Genomic DNA, 21,669 nt, shown 5'->3' on the forward strand with positions numbered 1-21,669 from the left:
CACCATCAAGTCGGACGCCTAATAAACGGCAAAACCAAAGCTTTTTGATTAATGTCAGTCAAGCCGGAAGGCAAACGCTGAGCACCAGCCGGGTCCGGTTGCTCACGTCTGGCGATGCTGGGCGTTGTGCTGTCGCCCCACTTTTGCAGTCCCGCAGCAGTGCATCAGCTCGCCGACGCCACCGGAGGACAGGACGCGACACTCCACTGATACTCCCAGGGTAGGCGGTCCCCAGTACAGTAACTTCCGGCTATCCTGCCCCGTGGGGCTCCCTCTCCTGAGCTCTCGTGAGAGCTTGAGTCGCTGTAAACTCAGTTCCGCCTGAGGACTGACCGGAAGGGCGGGCTTTGGACGCTCGGGACTCCTACCGGTTTTCCGATAGCGACTGCCTAGCCAATCGTAGGCCACGCTGTGTCGCAGCAGCCAATCGGAGAGGCCCAGCGCCTTTAAGACCTCCGTGGGCGTGTTCTCTCGTGGCATCCGTTTCTTCTTTTGTTAGAGCTTTGTTTTTTCTCAGGTCTGCACCTGCTCGCTTGCAATCCGGCGCCATCGCCCTTTGGGCAAGGATGGTAATGGGGAGCAGCGAGGTGGGGACCGAGTTGACGTCTGCCTGGCCTTGGCGATGCAGGCGCGCGCCCGGGAGGACTAATAGAATGGCGCCAGGAGACGGGTAGGGATAGGTCGCGATGTCCGCTGAATGTTGTGTACCAAGTGGGACAAAAGAGTGATCTCAGCCCTCATCTCGTCCCTTCTTTTGTAGGTCACTGATGCCCAGGTGACGCAGGAGCTCTTGGTGTTACCTGGCGTTATGGACGTGATACCACAGCTGCTTGCGTGAGGATGCTCTGGAGTCTTAAGAGAACCCTTTTTCTGAAGATGTTAGGTGGTTAAGGAAAGAAGGTAAGGTCTCTGAGGCCCTTGCTGTCCCTCCAGTGCGGTGGGAGCTGCACAGGTACGGAAACTGAGAGGCCAGGCAGATCTTTGTTCGAGGTTGGGAATGAGCCATCGTGGATGGATAGCTTTCAGGATTGAGATTTTTATTGGAAGTCACCGATTGAAGCATTTCATTTCTTTGTATCCTTCAAATAATAACGGAATTCGAGTCCAACATGTTTTTTTTCTCTCCTATTTTACTCAGGATTGGTCAGTTATATCATATATTACCCATGTCTTTCCATATATGCTTTTATCTTATCTGGATGAAATCAACAGCTTTTGCGGTTTCTTTTCCCGTTCATTTACTTATTTTTTTAAACACAGTCCGTGAACTTTGGGGAAATCGGGTGCTGGGGAAGACATGGTGCAAGTGTTTGCTTGACAAGAATACAAGGCTTTATGTTTTTAACACCTTTGTTTTGTTTTTAATTTTTAAAAAAAATTATTTCTTTTATGTATATAAGTTCACCATTGTTCTCTTCAGACACACCAGAAGAGGGCATTAGACCCCATTGCAGAGGGTTGTGAGCCACTACGTGGTTGCTGGGAATTGAACTCAGGACCTCTGGAAAAGCAGATGATGTTCTTAACCGCCGAGCCATCTCTCCAGCCCTTTAACCCTTTTCTTTTTTTCTTTTTTTTTTCTTTTTTTTTTTTTTTTTTTTTTTTTTTCGAGACAGGGCTTCTCTGTGTAGCCCTGGCTGTCCTGGAACTCACTCTGTAGACCAGGCTAGCCTCGAACTCAGAAATCCACCTGCCTCTGCCTCCCAAGTGCTGGGATTAAAGGGGTGTGCCACCACTGCCTGGCGCTTTAACTCTTTTCTTAAGTGAGTTTTTTCACAATGAACAGTGTTCAGTTAAGTGAGGTTTAGTATATTCTGACTTAAGCAACACAATTAAGTGAAGTTTAGTACATTCTCATCTAAGCAGCTCTCAGCACACATGTGTTTTATCTTACAGTGCTGGGACTGAAGCCCAGGACCTGTGCATGATTTCAGCCACTGCATCACCATCCTGTGCTTGTTTTTAGAATGGTCACACTTACCTTTCTGAGGCAGGCTTGTTTCCTAGAGTCGTTTTTAGACTGGGGGTGATCTTTCTGAGTGAGGCTCCTGTAAAGTCGGGAGTAAAGGTTCAGGCTGGTTTTAGAGGTCTTACCTCACCCGGTAAGGACATCATTCTTTTTGGGTTTTAGACAGGGCTCATGTAACCCGGGCTAGCTCAGACTTGCTCTGTAGCTTAGCGTGACTGTTCTGTTATCATCTTGCCGCCTCCCCAGTGCTGTGCTCCTACCAAGCTTAGTTAATGTGCTGGAGATTGAACCCTAGGGCTTTGTGAGCGCTAGGCTAGGGCACTACCGACTGTGCTGTATCTCTTGCCCAAGAAACTCCATATTAACTGTCCCTTTATCCTCCAGTCCCTAGAAGCAACCTTGTACCTGTGTAGATTACTTGTTCTGTATGTTTGAGATGGATGGGATAGTAAACTAGCACATGGGTTTTTTGTGGCTGCTTCTTTCCTACAGAATAGTGGTAAAAGATCACTCTTTTTGCCAGGCAGTGGTGGCAGCATTTGCCTTTAATCCCAGCAGAGGCGGCGGATTAAAGAGGCAGATCACTTGGTTTCTAATGCCAGCCTGCTGGTCTACAGAGGGAATTCCTGGACAGTCAGTCCGTGCTCCACAAAGAAACCAGGTCTTGCTGGTCGGTGGTGGCACATGCCTTTAATCCCAACACTTGGGAGGCAGAGGCAGGCGGATTTCTGAGTTCAAGAGAGAAACCCTATCTCGAAAAAGCCAAAAAAAAAAAAAAAAAAACCAGATCTTGACAAACCAAAAAAAGGTTCGCCCTGTTTATTCCCAAGTAAGTGTCACCTTGTCTGTCAGACATGAATTGTCTGCATTTCCATTGTGGCTCTTTGTTTTTTGAGTGTTACTAATAGTGATACGTTGAGTGTTAGTTGTCAAGTATTGTTACATTTCTGTTCTCTGAATTATGTAAATAGAATGGCTTCTCAAGTTCCTGTCCCTGTTTCCTACCAATAGAAGGTACAAGTTCCATTTCTTTGCCACATGTTTACAGGTGCAAAGTGGTAGCTTGTAGTATGCCCCCCCCCACCCCCCCCCCCCCCCCCATTTGTAAGAAAGAAACCTACAGTAAGCAACTTGAGAGACAGACAGGTCAATTCCAGTTCCAGGCCAGCCAGAGTTACTTGAGACCCTAACTCACAAACAGCCTTAGAAGATCTTTTTCCGGCACATGCCTGCCTGCTAGGTGTGTTACTGGAAAGTCTTGGCTATCTAGCATTGCACAAAATTTTGGGTTCAGTTTGCAGCACAGTGAACAAACAAAAACCATGCTAAAAAAAAAAAAGGCCGAGTGAGATGGCTCTGGATAGAGACGACACCACACAGGCTAACTCCACATAAGAGTCAGGGAACACTGTCCCCTACAAGATAGACAAGTTGAAAGATGGATTAAGTTGAAAAAACTTAATAACAAAAAACCTTAAGTATTTGTACAAGGATTTACTGGGAGTTGGGGGTGAGGTTAGGGAAGACTTTAGAACACATACAGAGTTCAAGGCTAACCTGGGCTACATTATTAAACATCAATTGGAGAGATGGCTCAGTGCTTAAGAGCACTTGCTGGATGGATGACTTGGGTTTGTTTCTCCACACCCATATAGCAGTTTACAGTCCAGTTCCAGGAGGGATCCAACGCTTAGCCCTGATACTCATATCAGGCATGAAGGTACTATGCAGGCATAAACAGATAAAACAGCTATACATAAAAATAAAATTTTAAAAAATATACAGGTTATGATTGGAGAAAATTTTGTGGTTAGTACTGAAAGAATACATTTGTCTTCCTGCATTGTCATATTAAAGAACACGAGGAACTGCTGTCTGCTGTGACACTACTGAGAAGTGGGAATCCTAGGCTGTCTTACATTCTGTTGCTGTGACGATAACACCATGAGCCATTTAGTTGGGGCTGGCTTACAGTTGTAGTTAGTCCGTTATGCTGGGGCAGCCAGACAGGAAGGCGTGGTACTGGTGCAGTTGCTGAGAGCTTTACCTTCTGCTCTGCCAGCAGAGAGCAAGCATGGGTTTTCGCTGCATGGACTTTCTGGGCTCCAACAAGGCCACACCTAATCCTTCCCTGACAGCTCACCTGGGGACAAAGCATGCAAATATATGAGCCTGTGAATGGCCAATCTCAGACCAACCACCATGGGCTAAATGGTTTCAGAAACCTAAGCTGCTAAGATACTCATGAAAGGGGGTGTTGCTCCTGAGCAGAAAGCCTGCGGGGCATCACAAGTGAGATGCTGTTTAACTGGGTGCTGCTGCTGTGCATCTCCTAGGACAGATACAGGGGTCCTGAGAGTCTGACAAGTCTATGGGTGTACCGCTCTGAATGTTCTGGTCTCGTCTGGTAATTTGTAATACTGTCTAATGGGGAACTGTGCAAAACACATTTACTTAAATGTCATAGACCCTAAAATAAAACAACTTGGAAGAGACAGTAGAGAACTTGCGTAGACATGGAGTGATCTGTGCTCTTTCCTGTTTCCTCTAGTGGCTGCATATCCAATGATTAAACTCTTCACTGCTGTTCACATAATGAGCTGTTGTGATTATTGAGGAACTAATGAGGATATGTAAGCTTTACTAAAGGTGATGCTGTAACAGTAAGTGTCGGCCCCTGGCGTGTGATTTAAAATAAAATCTCTTTTTTTTTTCAGGAATTGTATTCTTGGTGATGTCTGGAAGAGATGCATGGCTTTGAAAGATGATTATGAAATACAAGGAAAGGTATAGTCATCTGTTTTGTGTATATTAAATATTCTGAGTGATATAGTCTGGAAAGAGTCTGCAAGACTGAAATTCTAAAGGCTTTGGTCAAATCTTATTACCTGTTTTGGGAATGGCAAAGTTTATTGCAGTTACTGTGTACATACTTGTGTGAAGGTTAGAGGGTGACGTGGTAGTTCTTTACCACCTTAGATATCAACTCAGGCTGTCTGTCTTAATGACAGGTCCTTTATCTACTTTAATGTGTGTGGGTGTTTGCCAACGTCTATGTCTACACCATGTGCACATGGTGTCTGGGAGGGCGGTGAGAGGGCATCAGATCCCCTGCAGCTGGATGGAGTTGGAGATAGTTCTGAAGCTGCCATGTCTGCTATGAATTGGACCCCAGTCCTTTCAACTATCAAGCAGTCTGTACAGCAGATCCCTCTCAGTTTCAGAGACAGCTCTGTGTGTGTGCGTGCGTGTGTGTGTGTGTGTGTGTGCGCGCGCGTGCGCCAGGCTGCAGTTTGCACCTTTTTTGTCTGCACTGTTTCTCACAGTGGCCCTATGGACAGAACAGTCAGCTTCACTGGAGGGTTAACCTGTGCCTCTTGAGCATCTGACTGTTGTCAGATTCCTGGGTAGTTCTGTCAGCACCTTTAATGGTGTGTCCTACTGTAACTCATTCATTAGGTTTCCATTTTAAAGATTCTGTTCTTTGCTTCATCATAGCAAGTATATTGGAGGTTGACTATCAGCTAGCTTCCATTAAGTGTCCATTTATTTCATATTTATGATTTGGATTTATACTTAGCGTTTGGATTTAGTATTTGAATCCAGGAATTGAATATGTAAGAGTATTCATGTTCAAGTAAGTGGTTCCCTTTTAAAAACATTCTTTCTGTGTATGGATGTTAATGACGATACATATGCCTGGTACCTGAATCCAGAAGAAGGTGTCAGATCCTCTGGAACTAAAGAGGGTTGTGAGCCGTGTTGCTGCTCAGCAGCTAGTTGTCATAACTGCTGGGCCAGCTCTCCAGCCTAGTGGTGTGTTGTTCTCCCAACCCCTGCTTTTGCTTTTCAACATAGTCTCTACAGAGTCCTGCTGTCTTGGAGCTCACTATGTAGACCAGGCTGGCCTCCAGTTCACACATCTTTCTTCAGGGACTTGTTTTTTTTTCTTGCCTATGTTTGCATATAATTCATGTATTTGGAAAGTTCCTAGGGCATTTACAGTTTTTGTAGTGAGAATGTTTTCCTTGTTTTCGTGGAGCATTTCTTCTTAATTATGGAGGTAATTGGAAAAGCTGGTGGAACTAGACTATAATAAAATTAGGTTTCCCCATGTTGATAGTTTTTGGAGTGGGACTGTGGTCCAATTGTACAAATAGTTAACATGACTGGAATCTGTTTACCAAAGCTCAATTTATATAGAGTGTGATGAGCATATCTTTACAAAGTCTTGTCCCCTCTGTGGAGCTTCTTTGTCCCTTTGTGGGCGTTGCTTCTCATGAGCAGGATTGACTATCAGGAAGTCAGGGTGTTGATATTCTTAGAGTACTCTACCAGTTTGGGTCCTTTACAGGCATGGGACTGAGAGGATAAATGGATACACACATACAGACACGTGTATATCAAAGGCGGATTTATTAAGGGCCCTCACGGGCTGTGGTTCAGCTAGCCCAACAATGAGAGGCCTGGAGGCTGGTAGTTCAGTTCACGAATGCTGATATGGTAGAGAAGCAGGGAATCTTCCAGAACTGGGTTCTGATCCTAGCAAGAGGTGGGCAAGCTGGTGGGAAGCCATAGCTTCTATGGCTCTGCCACCAGAAGGTGTGCCCTGTCCACCTCCAGTGATCTATAAGAACAGCTGCTTGGGCTTAGTCAGGCTGATGACCCAAGACTGGTGTCTGGAGGCCTTTCATTACTCTTCCCTGGCTGTGGAACCCACTTTACTCACAGGTAAGACCGACTTTGAAGTTGAGGCACAACATGGTCACCTTCAAAGTTGATGCATGAGAGCAACACAATTGGGCTACCAAAACCAAAACCACACGTGAGGGTTTTCCGTTCTAAGTACGATTGCTACTGTTGGATTGCAGTCATAGCCATTCTTAGGTGCATGGTGCCGCATCTGGGTTGCAGGTTGGCTACACCTGCTAGGAAGATCTTAGTTGGAAACCTCTAAAAAATACTGTATCTGTATAAAGCCTCTGGAGAGGTGGGTCAGTGGTTCCAAGCACTGGCTGTTCTTCAGAACTTCCCAGCACTGACATGGCTGCTCACAACCCCCTGTGACTACAATCCCAGGGCATATGAAGCCCTCTTCTTTGGTACATGCATTAACACAGGCAAAACACTTACACATACCATAAAATAAATAACTCTTAAGGGCAGTAAGGGCACTTAAGGCCCAGAGTAAGCAGTTCATTATATGATAAAGTAGACATTTCCACACGCGGCCTGCTTGGCCATGAGAAGATAGACTAAGGTGGCATGAGATAGTCTGAACAAAGCAGGGACTTGAATAATATACTGGAATAGGCTTTGTGAATTTCTTTTGATATGTCTTACATTAGAGAATTGATACTTAGTTGTAAAACTGAATTTACATTTTAAAGGTCCAGGAGAAAAGAACAAACCTTTTCTAAGTCAAGCTTGAATACGGCAAGTGCAGATGCCTGTGATTAGCTTTCTCCACTGCTGTTCACAAAGTCAGGGTTTAAATATATGGTGTAGTTTTGCACTGATTTGTCTGTTTTTCTTGTAGGAATGAAATCAAACGATGGTTTTTGTAAGAGCAACATTTACAGGTGTATTGAGTAATGTGAAGATCTCTATAAGGTAAGGGATTTGTCACTTCCTAAGTTGTTCTTTGTGTAGAGTCAGGGACTTCGACATTACCAGGCTGGCCTTCAGCTCTAATTCTGCCTTGGTCTTTCATGTACCTGGGATTTCCATGATTGCTGGCTTGATTTTTTTTTTTTTTCTCCCCCAGAGTCCTGATGTGTAGAAATAACTTTGAGGGAATACAACCAGTAGTAAATATGACTGGGGACCGGTGTAACCAAACCTTTGGCTACAGTAACTGTCTGTCCTCCCTGGTATCATCCATGCCTGGGCATTTTCTTTACATGTAGAAGAAAATGTACACCCACCAGACAACTGGACATGTATGTGTACCCTGGCCTAACTTGCCTGGGTAAATATTACTGTAGACAGGCCACACTGTTAGTTAGATTAGCAGTCAGTGCTGGGGTGGGTATGGGTATACAGGGGTACTTTTTCCGTGGTCTCTTTTTTTTCTTTTCTGGTTTTTTGAGACGGTTTCTCTGTGTAGCCCTGGCTGTCCTGGAACTCATTCTGTAGACTAGGCTGGCCTCGAACTCAGAAATCCACCTGACTCTGCCTCCCAAGTGCTGGGATTAAATGCGTGCGCCACCACTGCCTGGCTTCCTTGGCCTCTTAGCATTAGTTTGCTAATGGCCATGCAGGACCAAATGAAGTGGTGGTGTTTAACAAGATGTGAGTCTGGTAGGGGGTCAAAGTGAGGAATGTCACTTTGACGTTAGAAAAGTACAGCCCAGCAGTTAAAGGAACAAATTGTAAAAGGGAGATGGGAGCTAGCTGGTCAGCAGTTCAGTAGCTAGCTCCTTCCGTTAACAACCCTCTCCTTAAGGCACTCACCTAGAAGATCTAAAACTACAGATATTTCTCTAAAATTAGTGAATACTTAAGGAAATGATGACTTGGGGGGGAACTGTGGTGAGAAAACTACAATCAGTTGGGAAGCAAACCTATAAAATGGATTGAACTGTTGGTTCAGAACAACCTTTATTTCTGCCAATGATGGAAGAGTAAAGAGTTCTATGCCAAACAGCCTATAAATGTTGGAAAAACAAAAACAACAGAATGACCCGTAGACCAGAGCCCAAGCTCTTGGAGATTTCTCACCCATGCCCTGTAACATGTCTTCAGTCCCTCTCTAGGGCCTGTACCCTTCCTGCTCTAATAAACCTGTTCTTCACACAGGCCTGGTGACCTCAGTCACGGGACCCACAGTGTGGGAGAAGAGACCTGACTCCTGAAAGTTGTCTGCTGACCACATATACACAATAAGTAAATAAATGTAATTTAAAAAAATCAAAATAGTAAAACTGAAACATTACAATGTCGCTGTTTTATTGAAATGTAAACATGATGCAAAGGATTATGGAATAAATTGGTTGCTTTGTGACAGTTTTGTTCAAAACTTTATCCTGTTTTGAAATGAGAAAGGGATTAACATTGTCAAAAGAATTAAAGTCTGTAAATCTTTCCCTTTCGTAAAGATTTATTTGTAGTGGTCATGCTATCTGTGTGCAGTGCCCTCAGTGCAGCTGGACTTCCAGGCGGTGTGAGCTGTGTGAATTGGGTGTTGGAAACTGAACTGCTCTGGATGACCAACAAGCTCTTGTAACTCCTGAGCGGCTCTCACCCAGCTTCATGTGAATATGAATTGGAAGTCTATGTTGTGGAGAAAAAAGCAAGAGTGAGTGCTGAGTTGGAATGTTGGGACTTCCTGTCCGAGTTGCTTTCTGTGGAGGGCTACTTCAGGGCCTTCTTTCCATTGCAGGAGCCACATTAAATGACATAGCTGCCTAATACAGACAGCCAGTTTGTCCTCTCCCAGGGCAGTCTTACCGCCGACTTAGCCGCTGCTCCTTTGTAGTGTAATAATAACCATCGTTTCTCCTACTCTGGCTTGGCAAGCTCTTTATTGCTTGCTGCTCCAAACCATAGCATCTGTTGCCCATCCCAGGGAGTGGCGAGGGCTAAGACTCCTGCTTCTCTGAGTTAGGACTCTACTTCAATCAAGTGGTCAGGGCAACTTTCTGATGATACCCAAAGGTCCCCAGCAGGGATGTTGTTACCATCACTCTTAATAGTTGGGGACCAGTACCCCTGGTCTTTGTAGGAGAATTATTATTCCTGCTAGTTGGGTCTGTAGTATGTCTGAGGGTCAAACTGCCTTGTGCTGTCTGGTAGGGACCTGCGTTCCCTTTGTCAGGCAGCTCATCACTTTCTTAGGCTCTCTGGAGTTGGCAGCCTCTGAGGAGTAGAATCTCTGCTTACCCAACAGGCTGTATCTCCTCAGTCTCCAAACCTATCCCTTTTCTCCCCAATGTCTGTCTTCTGGCCTGCATCACTGAGACCAATTTCATCTGAGGACTTGATGACATCTGATCAGTAACTGGAACCCATGGTTCTTGACCTTTAGGTGTTGGCCCTTATCAGGAGTCTTCAATGAGGTGAAATATTTACAGTAATAGGCTACTTGCTTGTGTTCCTCAGGTCACTGTGGGCTGCTATGTTGAGAGTATCTCAGCCCAGGTGGAGGCTGACCTCCAACTTGTCTTTGTGTCTCTGCCTCCCACGGACTGGTACTGGCATGGGTGTGTCTCTGCCTCCCATGGACTGGTACTGCATAGGTGTGTGCCTCCAAGCTTGCTCCTTTCCCTCTTTTTCTAGATCGTGTACTCATCATTTTCTAAAACCCGGTGAAACAAAATAACCAGTTGATGAGGTTATGTTTATATGACTGAAGCAAAAGGCTCCTAAGGCTGTCCTCTCCTTTCTGGTCACCAAGTAGGACTCGAAGTCTAAGTGCAACTAGCTTACATAATTGGAGCCCTGTGCCCGACTTACCAGTTGAATAAAGCCAGTCATGACTGCTCACTGACAGATCAACAGGAGGTAAGGACAGCTTTAAGATTTCAGGTAGAGCCCTAATGCTCTGAGGAAGAAAGGACGAACTGACACCTGGCCTCTGCAAGTGCCTAGATTCAATGTCCACCTCCCACTCCCACATAATTAAAATAAATTTAAAAAGATTTCATGCTGCCTGAAGCTCCAGAAGAGATCTCAACAGCCACGATCGGCCTGGGAGAACAGGCCTTTCAGAGGCTGCAGGATGCGTGCCAGCATTGCCACAGAGAACACTAACCAGTCAGACTTGCCCTCTGCATCACAGGAATTGAGCTGTGCAGCAGGCAGCCCTGCAGTCTTCTCTCCCCTGCAGTCTTCTCTCTGAATGGTGGATTTTACTGACTCCATCCACAGCACATGTATTTAGTTACCTCCATTCTGGCTTCAGTCAGTAAATCAGTTTGGAAATGAACTTTTGAAAAGTTTAATTTTTATTGAACAAGGCTTGATTGAGCTAAAAGACTTTTGTGAATGGTACTAGTTTTTCCTTCACAGGTGCAGGTGGTTCTTTGCAAGCTCTGATACTGTGCAACTATCACTTTGACACCAGTCCTCCACAGTCAACCTAATGGTACAGGACTGAATCCCAGCCATTCAGGAACCTTAGACAGGTTATCAAGTTCATGGACAGCTCGGATAACTTAGTAAAAGCCTGTCTCAATAAAAAAATGAAGGTTGCAGATATGTATTAGCGGTAATGCAGTTACCTAGTATATGCTTTCTGTATCCTCTTTTCGTTCCACCCAGGGCTCCCAGGCTGATTATGCCACCCATGTTGAGGGCTGGGACTGCCCTTTAGTGCACTCTGAAGCCCCTTATTTTTGTTGTGTTTGGTAACACTGTCTCTACTGCTGCAGTGATAGATAGATGCTGGCTGCTGCCCTAAGCTGTTACGTGGGTCCTGTCCTCATACTGCGGTGGGCTACCATTTTCTCAGCTCTGTAAACTTGATTTTTGAAGTGAAATATATACGGAGGACACTAAGAGGGTGAATAAGACCATTTCCACTTTCCAGTACTTTGGACTACTGGCTTGTTAGGGATAAAACAGCCTTGTGAATGCTATGCAAAACCTCTTACTATAAAGTATACCCTCAGCATGGAAAGGTGTCACCATGTAGTTCAGGCTGGCCTCCCATAATCTTCCTGCTGCTGTCTGCCTCAAATTCCAGCTTGCTTATAGTTTGTGTTCAATAAAGAAGCATTACTTTCATTTAGGAATCTATAAGTTAAGGAGTTACAGGAGAGCTGGGTGTGGTCAGCAAATGTAATGTTAGGAGACCTCAGTTCTGTCCAGGTGCTAATAGTTTATGACAAGTGATTTTTCATCTGGCTTGATTTCACTGATGAGATAATTCCACCCTAAATAAAAAGTACGAGGCAACACATCCTTAAGGTTGGAAGCTGTAAGGAAGATAGTAATATCCTTTTATTTTAAGTGTCTGGGACCAAAGGGTCCCAAACCAGCCTCATCTGGTTAAAAATTACAGAAATATACTAGAGCTACCTTAAGTTGGGATAGGGAATTTCAGCACCTAATTTCTTTTATTTCGTTTTTATGTATTGAGTGCCTGTATTTATGTATGTGCTCTACTTGCATGCAGTTGTCGTTGGAGGTCAGAAGATGGTGTAGGGTCCTTTAAAACAGGAGCCACAAATGGTTGTACACAGGGAAATAAACCCAAGTCTTCTCCAAAAGCAGCGAGTGCTCTTAACTGTTAAGCCATCTCTTCAGCCTTTCTTGGTGTTATATTTTGTTTTCCTTTTCGAGAAAGGCTCTCTTGCAGCCTAGGGTGACCTGAACTTAGACTAGCCTTGAACTGATCTTCCTGTCTCTATTTCTTGAGTGTGGCATCATATGCACAGGCTGTGATGCCCAACTCAGCACCCATTTCATTTCTTTGCTCTACCGACCAGCTTCTACATTTCCAGTTACTGGTTTATTTCCCTAACTCGAAAATCTCAAATTCTCCAATCTGAGAGCCTCACACACTCACACACGCACACAAAATTAGGATGCTTTGTTCCAGTAGTCCAGGGCGAGTGCTAATAGGTCTGAATACCATGGATAGTTAAATATTAAGATACCAACTTTATTCGATATACCTCACGCACGCAGCTAAGACTACAGAGTATAATAGCCTTTGGGTGTGCACGACAATATCACGTAAGTTCTCAAAAGGAAAACGCAGAACCAATAATTAACCGAGCCACAATCTGAACCGGTCCTTGCAGCCCAGTTTTCGCCCGCCTTGCCAGTGTGGGTATTGTCGCCAGCAGCTGCTAACGCCTCACGGAGTGCTACGTGGCGTCCTCGCGGTCACCGCTCTTCCCTGACGGAGACGCCCAGCGCGACTTCCCCTTGATCCTCCGCCAAGCGGATGCATCTTCACGTTAGGTGCCTCCTCACTCAGCACGGCTGAATCCTCAGCTCTGGCGGGACTAGCCTTCCGGAATTGCTGCTCCCGGAAGTGCCGTCTCGCGGGGTGGGAGGAGCGAACCGCTGTTCCCGGAAGTGCCAGGCGGCTGAGTGGGCGTGGCGAGCTGCCGCACCCGGAAGTGGCGGCCCGTAGGCGGGGCTGCGGCTGCCACGTTGGAGCGGAGCGTGGAGGTGGCCCTGGGCCGCGGAGGAGGGGCGGCGGCGGCGGCGGCGGCGGATCCTGGGAGAGTCCGACGTTCACCGGCTAACGCAGGGCAGGTCGCTGAGGTTCGCCAGGTGTGTCCGCCGTTTGTTTCCTGCCCCTCGCTAGATTCGGTGTCCGCTGCCGAGTCCCGAGGCCCGTTCTCCGCTGACGGCGCGCCCCTGTCTCGTTTCGGCCCCGCCGGGACAACGCCTGGAGTCGCAGCAGCCGGGTGATTGCGCCCGTCATCCTCTGCCAACGTTTCCAGGCTGCCCTGCTCGGAAGTGAGCTTGAGGTTAGGAGTCTTTCAGACCCTGTGAACCAAGTGGTGCGATCCAAGGGCATGGAAGGGAAACAGATCTCGGGATTATTTCTTTGACTTCAGTTAGGTTTAGATTTTTGTTTTAAATTGTGTTTGAACTCTTGCGAAATTTAAAGGTTCATAGATTTGAAAGAAAGACTACTATCATTTAACTACGATTGTATTATTTAGGGACAGCAGTCGCTAATCACAGCCTGTGCTTCAAAAGTATGATTTTGCTACTACTGTATTAAATTACATTGTGAGGCAGTTGTAAAATAATTGCCTGGACTTGTGGGCATATAAACTTTTTCTGTGAGCTCGTAGAACTAATTCTGCAGGTCTGCTTGGAAGTTGCAAGAGTTTTTTTGATAGTTCCCCTAAATTGTAAACTATACAAAGCTGAAATTTGGTTCTTTGTCTACAATTGTAACTGTTATCTATCTATCTATCTATCTATCTATCTATCTATCTATCTATCTATCTATCTGTCTAATTAGACACTTGCTCGTGTCACAGTATCCCCTATATCCTGATTATTCAGGAGTTGGCTAAAATATACTGCCCTTTTAAGTACTTATGTTCTTGCTTCTCTCTTAAGTTACAGCAAACCAAGAAAGGTTTTCAGGGAATAAAAACTTCTGGATAATTTCTATCCAGTTGTGAACATGTTACACATGGAGTGTGGAAATGTTAGATTTGAGATGGATGAGTTTTGGATTTCACTGATTAATTTTGTAAACAGGTTTTTTTTTTCCTGAAACATGTAAGAGTAGAGAGACATTTGTGAACTGTAAAAAGCAGTGATTCTCAATCTTTTGGCATTTTTATCCTCCTCTGGAAGCATTGGGCTATCTTCCTAGGAAAACTCGTGTACACTGTATGCACATGCCTGGGTAGAATTTTCTGTGTAATTTCATGAGGTTCGAAAATCCCACATTAAAGACTTGTCAAGCGATACAGCTAAATTAATTTCTTTTTGTTTTTTCCTCTCTTCTTCCCCCCTTCTTTCATTCTTTTGAGATAAGGTCTCCTGTGGCTCTGAGTAGTCTCAAATTCTTTGGATGGCTAAGGATGACCTTGAATTCTGACCCTCCTCTAACTTCCCAAGTCCGTGGGATCTCAGCCATCTACTACCACACCTGCAGTGTTATTTTTTTTTTTTTTGTAGATTCATCTAACATTTTTATCTTGTAGATTTCTATGATAACATGCAATTCGGCCACCAGGGTTGATTTAATTTGGTTGAATGAGGTGAGCCTGGAACAGCTGGTGATGCTGAGTAACTCTTGGAGAACAAATATTCCTATCCTTTGTGACTTATTCTGCCTACATGGACTTTTACTAAAAAATAGTACCAGGAGGGATTTTCACTTTTCATTTAAGAATCAAAGGTGCTGAGTCCATTACCTCTGACTTAGCACTTTCTGAGGTGTGGGCCAGCTGTTTGCAAGGTTGCTGTTTTTGACAGAATAGTACTGTTGGCTTTCATGTTGCTGCATAAAACTTGCAATGTGAAAATGAGTTTAGGCCTGCAGGGGTGGCTCCTCAGTTAAGAGCACAGACTGCCCTTCCTGGTACCCACATCAAGTGGCTCACAGTCACCTGCAAGTCACCTCCAGGGGGACCTGCACTCACGTGCATGTGTAAACAAACCTACATAGACACAAACACATATGCATATAATTTAAAAATACTAAAGAAAATCACTAGGAGGAAGAAAGTTTCCACTTAAATCAGTGTAATTATTATGGGGAGAAAGTAAAAAATCAGAGTTCTTGTCTGGAGCATAATGTTCCTCAGACATTAGGCTTTGTTTTTTGTTTTATATTGAGGGGAGAAATACACAGGACCTTGGATATGTAGGTATGTACTGTGAGCTGCTTCCCTAACTCTGGCTTTGTTTGTTTGTTTTTGAGACCTTGTCTGTGTAGCCCAGGCTGGCCCAGAACTACTGATCTCCTACCTCTAGTCTCCAGCACTAGAATTCCACACCTCTGTGTACCACCTAGCCTAGCACTTAGATGCAGTCTTGAAAACTTGTTGGGATAGACGGTTTAAATTGTGAACTGAGAACAAGAAGCATCCTTAATGGATGAGCCTTTTCTCCAGGCCCTTTAAATTGTGACTTGAGAATAGCTGTTCTTTGTATTTATTTACCATGAGCTAGACAGTGTTCTAAACACTCTAAAACCTCATTTAATTCTCACAAGATAGGATGTGGATAGCTCTGTGGGCTAGGGGCAAAACCACAAAGATGGAGTGAGGTGGTGAGGTGGTGATGGAGCTGAGACTTAGGCTGAGGTTTAAGCTCAGGGAGACTGTTCCAGGCCTCAGTTTACCTACTCTGCTGTACATACTGACTTGCAGATGATGGATATGAACTAGTCACTGTCCTCAAAGTTCTCATTTCCTGTTTCTATTAAGATTATGTGAATATAATCATAATTACTGAAAAGCTGCACAAAACTATAAAGATAGGTTGTCATTGAGAAGCATAGATGGCTTCATTCTGTCCCTCGTGTTCTGAGAAAGTCATCTGCAATTAAATAAATATTTGTAAGAGAAAATCCAATGAAACTGTATTTTCATGGCATTCTTACCTTGTAAATGCATCGACTAGGATATTTTTGTTTAATTTGATTCATAGCTTACTGTCTAGGTGTAGGCCATCATTGTAACAGGGTTTTCTTTTCATGCACCTGTTACTGAAACTTTGTTCTGTATAAGTTAACAGGAATTACTTTTTACTAGAACATTGAGTGTTAGAGTGAAGAAATAGATATACTTAGAAGTGCTTTGAGTTCCTACTTAGCCATTTTATGCCCCTGTTGTTATCTCTGTGTTACACATTAACTAAACAGTCAGGAATTCGGTAGCCCTTGGACCTTTGCTGTCAATAAGTATACTGTAATTCCAGTCAGCATATTTATTTATCTATTTATTTATTTGTTTAGAGATTTTAGGGCTCTGTGTACTTTACTAATGCTTTCTAAACCCAAACCCCAGCTTTAAAAGAAGCGATTTGTTTTTCTTTTTAGAAATTATTCTGAAATTAACCCCTACTCATTCCTTGTTAGTATTTTTTTTAATATCATGTAAGCAGTTAAAAATTAATAAAAACAGTTTTGTCTGATACTGGTCTTTTTTAGCTTACCTAGGTCATTAGTACATTTGTTGTCCCTTGAATATAAACATTAAAAGTTGAATCAAAACTTCTATATACTTTTTCCATACCTCAAACCACCCTATGCAAATTTGTTTTTTTTTTGTTTCTTTTTATGTGTATATGCCCATGCTTTTGCTTATTTATACACACCACATCCAGGAAGCCCTCGGAAGCCTCAGATTCTGGAATTGAAGTTGCAGACAGTTGTGAACTGCTATGTGGGTGCTGGGAACTGAACCTGGGTTTCCTGCTAGAGCAGTGGGCACTTTGGATCACTGAGCCATCTCGTTAACCCCACCCTAAGCAGTTTTGAATCTCCAAGGAGAAAGACTTACTACCTGATTGAAGATTGACACGATGGTACACAAAGCAGTCTGTTAAAGGCAGACTGGAAAACCATAACTAGTGTGTGTGGAAGGGATAGTTACAGAAGGATGGTACCTGTTATCAGATGCTGAAGTGTGACTGAAGAAGGGGAACAGTGAGAGCTGCTGACAGCCATGGCAACAGGAGTTCCATAAAGGAGCTGGGGCTTGAGTTTTCTATTCTCGATTAGGTCAGTAACTGACAGGAAGAAGAAGGCTCATAAGAAAATGGGTCCTGGGTTTTTGTTGTTGTTTTGGGGGGGTTCCCTACAAAATCATAATTTTTTTTTTTAACCAGAATGATCTAAGTAAAGTAATCTTTTAGACTGGGTCTCACTATGTAGCCCTGGCTGGCCTAGAATGTACTGTGTAGGGCCAAACTAGCCTTGAACTTGCAGACTGCCTCTGCTTTTAGTGCATCATGTCCAGCGTGTTTTTTTTTTTTTTTTCTTTTTCTTTTTTGATACTGAGACATGAACCCAGGGCCTTGTACAGACTAGCCAGTGGTACTCTGCCAGTGAGCTGATTCCTGTCTCGTGTGTGTGTGTGTGTGTGTGTGTGTGTGTGTGTGTGTGTTGATACACATCCCTGTGTGCACAGTGGAGACCTGAGGTCGGCATTGGGTATCTTTTTCTACTGCTCCATTTTAATTTTTTAAGTTTACATTTAATATTGTTGTGGTTAAATATGAGGCATTTCCTAACAGTTTTTTAAAAATCGTTTTCCTCTAAGATTTATTTATTATGTATACAGTATTTGTATGCCTGCAGGCCAGAAAAGGACACCAGATCTGATTACAGATGGTTGTGAGCCACCATGTGGTTGCTAGGAGTTGAATTCAGGACCTCTGGAAGAGCAGACAGTGCTCTAACCACTGAGCCATCTCTCCATTTTTTTAAGGCAGGAAACCTTACTAAACCTGGGACTTGGCTAGGCTGGCTGTCCAGTGAGCCGACCTGGGTCCCAGGTCCAACTGTCTCATGCCAAATGCTAGAATTAGAAGAACACTGCCTCTTTTACTTTCTGTTCTGAGACAGGGTCTCAGTTTGCTCAGGCTAGATCAACTCAGATCTGTGATCCTTCCTTCCTCCCTCCCTCCCTCCCCCCCTCCCTCCCTCCCTCCTTCCCTCCTTCCCTCCTTTCCTCCCTTCCTGAAAAATTAGAATTACAGCACACGTACGTCAAAACACTAATCTGTGTGCAGGGCACTTTATTTTGTTCTCTGTAATATCCACTATCCTGTTTAAATATCATACTATCCCCTGAGGTAGTCACTTTTTACAAGTGTAGAAACGGCCCAGAAGAGCTAAGCAACATTAACATATTTAATAGTAGCAGAGCCAGCTTGCGCTCTCCCTCTCTCTCTCTCTCTCTCTCTCTCTCTCTCTCTCTCTAAAGATTTATTTATTTTATATATGTAAGTACCCTGTAGCTATCTTCAGACACACCAGAAGAGGGCATCAGATCCCATTACAGATAGTTGTGAGCCACCATGTGGTTGCTGGGAATTGAACTCAGGACCTCTGAAGAGCAGTCAGTGCTCTTAACTGCTGAGCCATCTCTCCAGCCCCAGAGCTTGGTTTCAGAACCAGGGGGACGGGTCGTTGACCACAGTTCACCCATGAATACAAGTGCACTCCTACCTTACCTAGCATGCCTTTGCTTGTGTTTTCTCCCGGTTGTTTTGTTTGATTCTGGGTCTCACTGTGTAGCTCTAGTTGTCCTGGAACTCGCTTTATAGACCAGGCTGTTTGTTCTTCCAGGTTTTTAAAAAAGGCCTTTTATCGCTAGGCCAGCCTGGAACTCACAGGCATGTGTAGCACTGTACCCAGCTTGCCTACAGCACTTTCTAGAACGAGTTTCTTTTCGCTTTGAGACAGGGTCTCATGTAGCTGAACTGGCTTCACACTTGCTCTGTAGTGGAAGATGACCTTGAACTCCTCCTCCTCCTCTCCACTGTAGCACTGACCTGACAAGAGGGCACCATCGTGCCTGACTTCTAAAATGAGCTTCTTGTCTCTTAGTTTCAGGGTGCTTGGATGTAGGTGCATCACCGTGAAATTGTTTCATTAATTACTATTAATAAAAATAATAATATTTTTATTTCTAAGTTATTTTTAAATTAAAGTGCTTACTTTCTTTATGTGTCCATGTGAGTGCAGGTGTGGTCCATGTGCAGGTAGAGTCTGAGGACAGCTTTGGAATCAATTCTACCCTGTGTGTCACAGGTCAAACGCAGGCTGCTGGATTTGCCACCTGAACCGCTATCCACTGAGCCATCTTACCAGCCCTGTATTAGTTTTTTTTTTTTTTTTTTTTTTTTTGTTTTGTTTTGTTTTGTTTTTCGAGACATGGTTTCTCTGTATAGCCCTGGCTGTCCTGGAACTCACTCTGTAGACCAGGCTGGCCTCGAACTCAGAAATCTGCCTGCCTCTGCCTCCTAAGTGCTGGGATTAAAGGCGTGCGCCACCACTGCCCAGCAGTATTTTTTTTTCTAACATTTTTTATTGTTGTTGATTTGAAATGGTTCTGTGGACCTAGTCTGGCCAGGAAGTAGCTGAAGTAGAGGATATCCATGAACTCTTGATTGTCCTACTTCCTCTGGCATGCTAAGGTTGACAGTCTAACCACACAGATATATATATATGAATGATGATGATAGAAAAACTGAATACCCAAACTTATAGGCCGTTTAATTTTGGAGTTAAACTTCTGAATTCACGCTTGGCTGTTTCTTGCCAGCTTGTACAAATTATCTAACTTTCTGTACCTTAATTTTATCATTTATAAAATCTTCAAATAGAAACAATTTGAATGCATACAACTCAAGTCTTAAGCCCTTCTATAGAGACAAATGAAGGGAACTTGCTCCTCTGAAGGGCACCTAGGACACTGAGTGCAAGGTGCAGCCACAGAGCACTAAGAGCGGTTCTGCAGTGCCGCAGAGGCTGAGAATGATTTCACTGGAAGGATTCCGCAAGGCAGCGATGTGTGCTCGTACACGCAGACAAGGGGAAAGTGGGTGTGAGAGTTTGTACGTTTCTGTGTCTGTGATGACTTAGAGTCAGAGGACATCTTCAAAGCTGACAAATGCATCAGTAGAAATGGAAGCATATTTAGCAGCACAAAGGTAAATACTGAGAGATAATACTATTGACTTAACCAGGATCACAAGAGCAGCAGTAAGATTATGCGAGCCCGGGCGGGAGAGATGGCTCAGCAGTTAAGAGCATTGCTATGTTTGCAGAAGACCCAGGCTCTCACAACCACTTCTAACCTAATTCCAGTGGCTCTGACACTGCTCTCTGGTCCCTATGGGTACTGTACATACACGGTACACAGACATATGTGCAAGGAAAACATCCATGTACATACAAATACATTTAGAAAGATTATATGAGCTAACTTCATTTGTACAGCTAGCAGTTGATGAATAAATTGAGTACTAATGTCATTAAATAAAAATTATTTAAAATTACAAAGGTAGAACCAGAAGTATATTGAAATGGAAATCAAAAAGTTCTAGAAAAAATAATAACTACACAAAAAGAATGAACACTAGTAGAATACAAGTTATAAAACCAGATAACAAAGCTGGTCACGATGGCCTGCACTTATGATCTCAGTGCTGGGGAGGCGGAGACAAGTGGACTCCTGGGCTCACCACCAGGCAGCCTAGCTGTATTGGGCAATTGAGAAACACTGTCTTACAAGAGAAGGTAGATAGCTTTTCTCTCAGGGGGATCGCTGGCACACACATACACACACACACTCATGTGCTTGCACATTTTATATATACTAACACATACACATGATATATGAATAGTATTCTACAGGGTAGTCCTAACCTCAAATCTTCCCTCTTATCCCTCCCTCCTCTCCTCCTTCCTTATATACATGGAACTTACATAGTGATGTCTTCTTTGAAGAGTATAGGGATCTTGATCTCAATAGGACAGTATTTGTATTCATGCTAAAAGGTATTAAAGCTAGATTCCTTCATAAAGCTAAAGGATGTATTTGACATACGTGCTCAGTATCTGTGGTAAGAAAGCGATGTTCATGATGCTGAGGGAATACCAGGAGGAACAGACAAAAACACGAGTCCCTTCCTGGCAGGAGGCTGGAGAGTCTTTGCTCTGGTTCAGGGTAAACAAGAAGACATATGGATATGAAAAACACAAATAGTTTGAACAAGAGAGTATTGATTGACATACCACTGTGGACCCTGAAAAATAGATCATACCTTCTTTGGGACCCATGTACATTTCACAAGAAAATCATTATGTACGTTTCATGTATATAGGGAGGAAGGGAGGAGAGGGCAGAATACAGATTTTAGGTTAGCAAAACCACCCTGTAGAATACTATAATGGTAGATATACCTCAGTATGCACGTGCTGGAACCATGACGTGTCCACTGAGTGTGTACCCTAGTATAAACTGTGGGCTGGATGACAGTCAGTGTTGGCTCGTGGACTGAGAGGAGTGTTCTGGGTGTTAGAGTGAAGGAGGCAGTTTGATATTTGTACTTTTTGTGCATTTAACAAACTTAAAACTGCTCTAAATCATAAAGCCTGATTTTTAAATCAAGCTTTATTGCTATTATTACTAGTTTTATTGTTTTGTTGTTGTTTTTGTTTTTTGAGACAGAGTCTCATTATGTAGACCAGGCTGGCCTGGAGCTCACCATATAGACCAGGCTGGCCTGGAGCTCACCATATAGAC

At 43.8% G+C, this 21,669-nt stretch overlaps 1 protein-coding gene and 1 long non-coding RNA gene across 15 annotated transcripts in view; both read left to right on the top strand.

Annotated features, from left to right (window-relative positions):
• Positions 1-488: 488 nt before the first annotated feature.
• LOC114626309 lies at positions 489-9,056 on the top strand. The gene is made up of 5 exons (XR_003712217.1): positions 489-670; positions 761-900; positions 4,687-4,756; positions 7,509-7,582; positions 8,771-9,056. It is a non-coding gene; the product is annotated as an uncharacterized LOC114626309 (long non-coding RNA).
• Positions 9,057-13,066: 4,010 nt separating this feature from the next.
• The window catches only part of Sec31a (SEC31 homolog A, COPII coat complex component), a 52,975-nt gene continuing 44,372 nt past the window's right edge, over positions 13,067-21,669 (top strand). For 10 of the 14 annotated variants that reach the window (XM_028773721.1, XM_028773723.1, XM_028773725.1 and 7 more), the window contains exon 1: positions 13,268-13,401. The gene's annotated coding sequence lies outside the window, so the exon portion shown is untranslated. Of the gene's footprint in view, positions 13,202-13,262; positions 13,402-21,669 lie in introns of those variants that run through there. The other 4 variants (XM_028773722.1, XM_028773724.1, XM_028773729.1 and 1 more) reach the window with 2 other exon arrangements.

Source organism: Grammomys surdaster, unplaced genomic scaffold (assembly GCF_004785775.1).
Source record: "Grammomys surdaster isolate TR1022 unplaced genomic scaffold, NIH_TR_1.0 233, whole genome shotgun sequence".
Lineage (NCBI taxonomy): Eukaryota > Metazoa > Chordata > Mammalia > Rodentia > Muridae > Grammomys > Grammomys surdaster.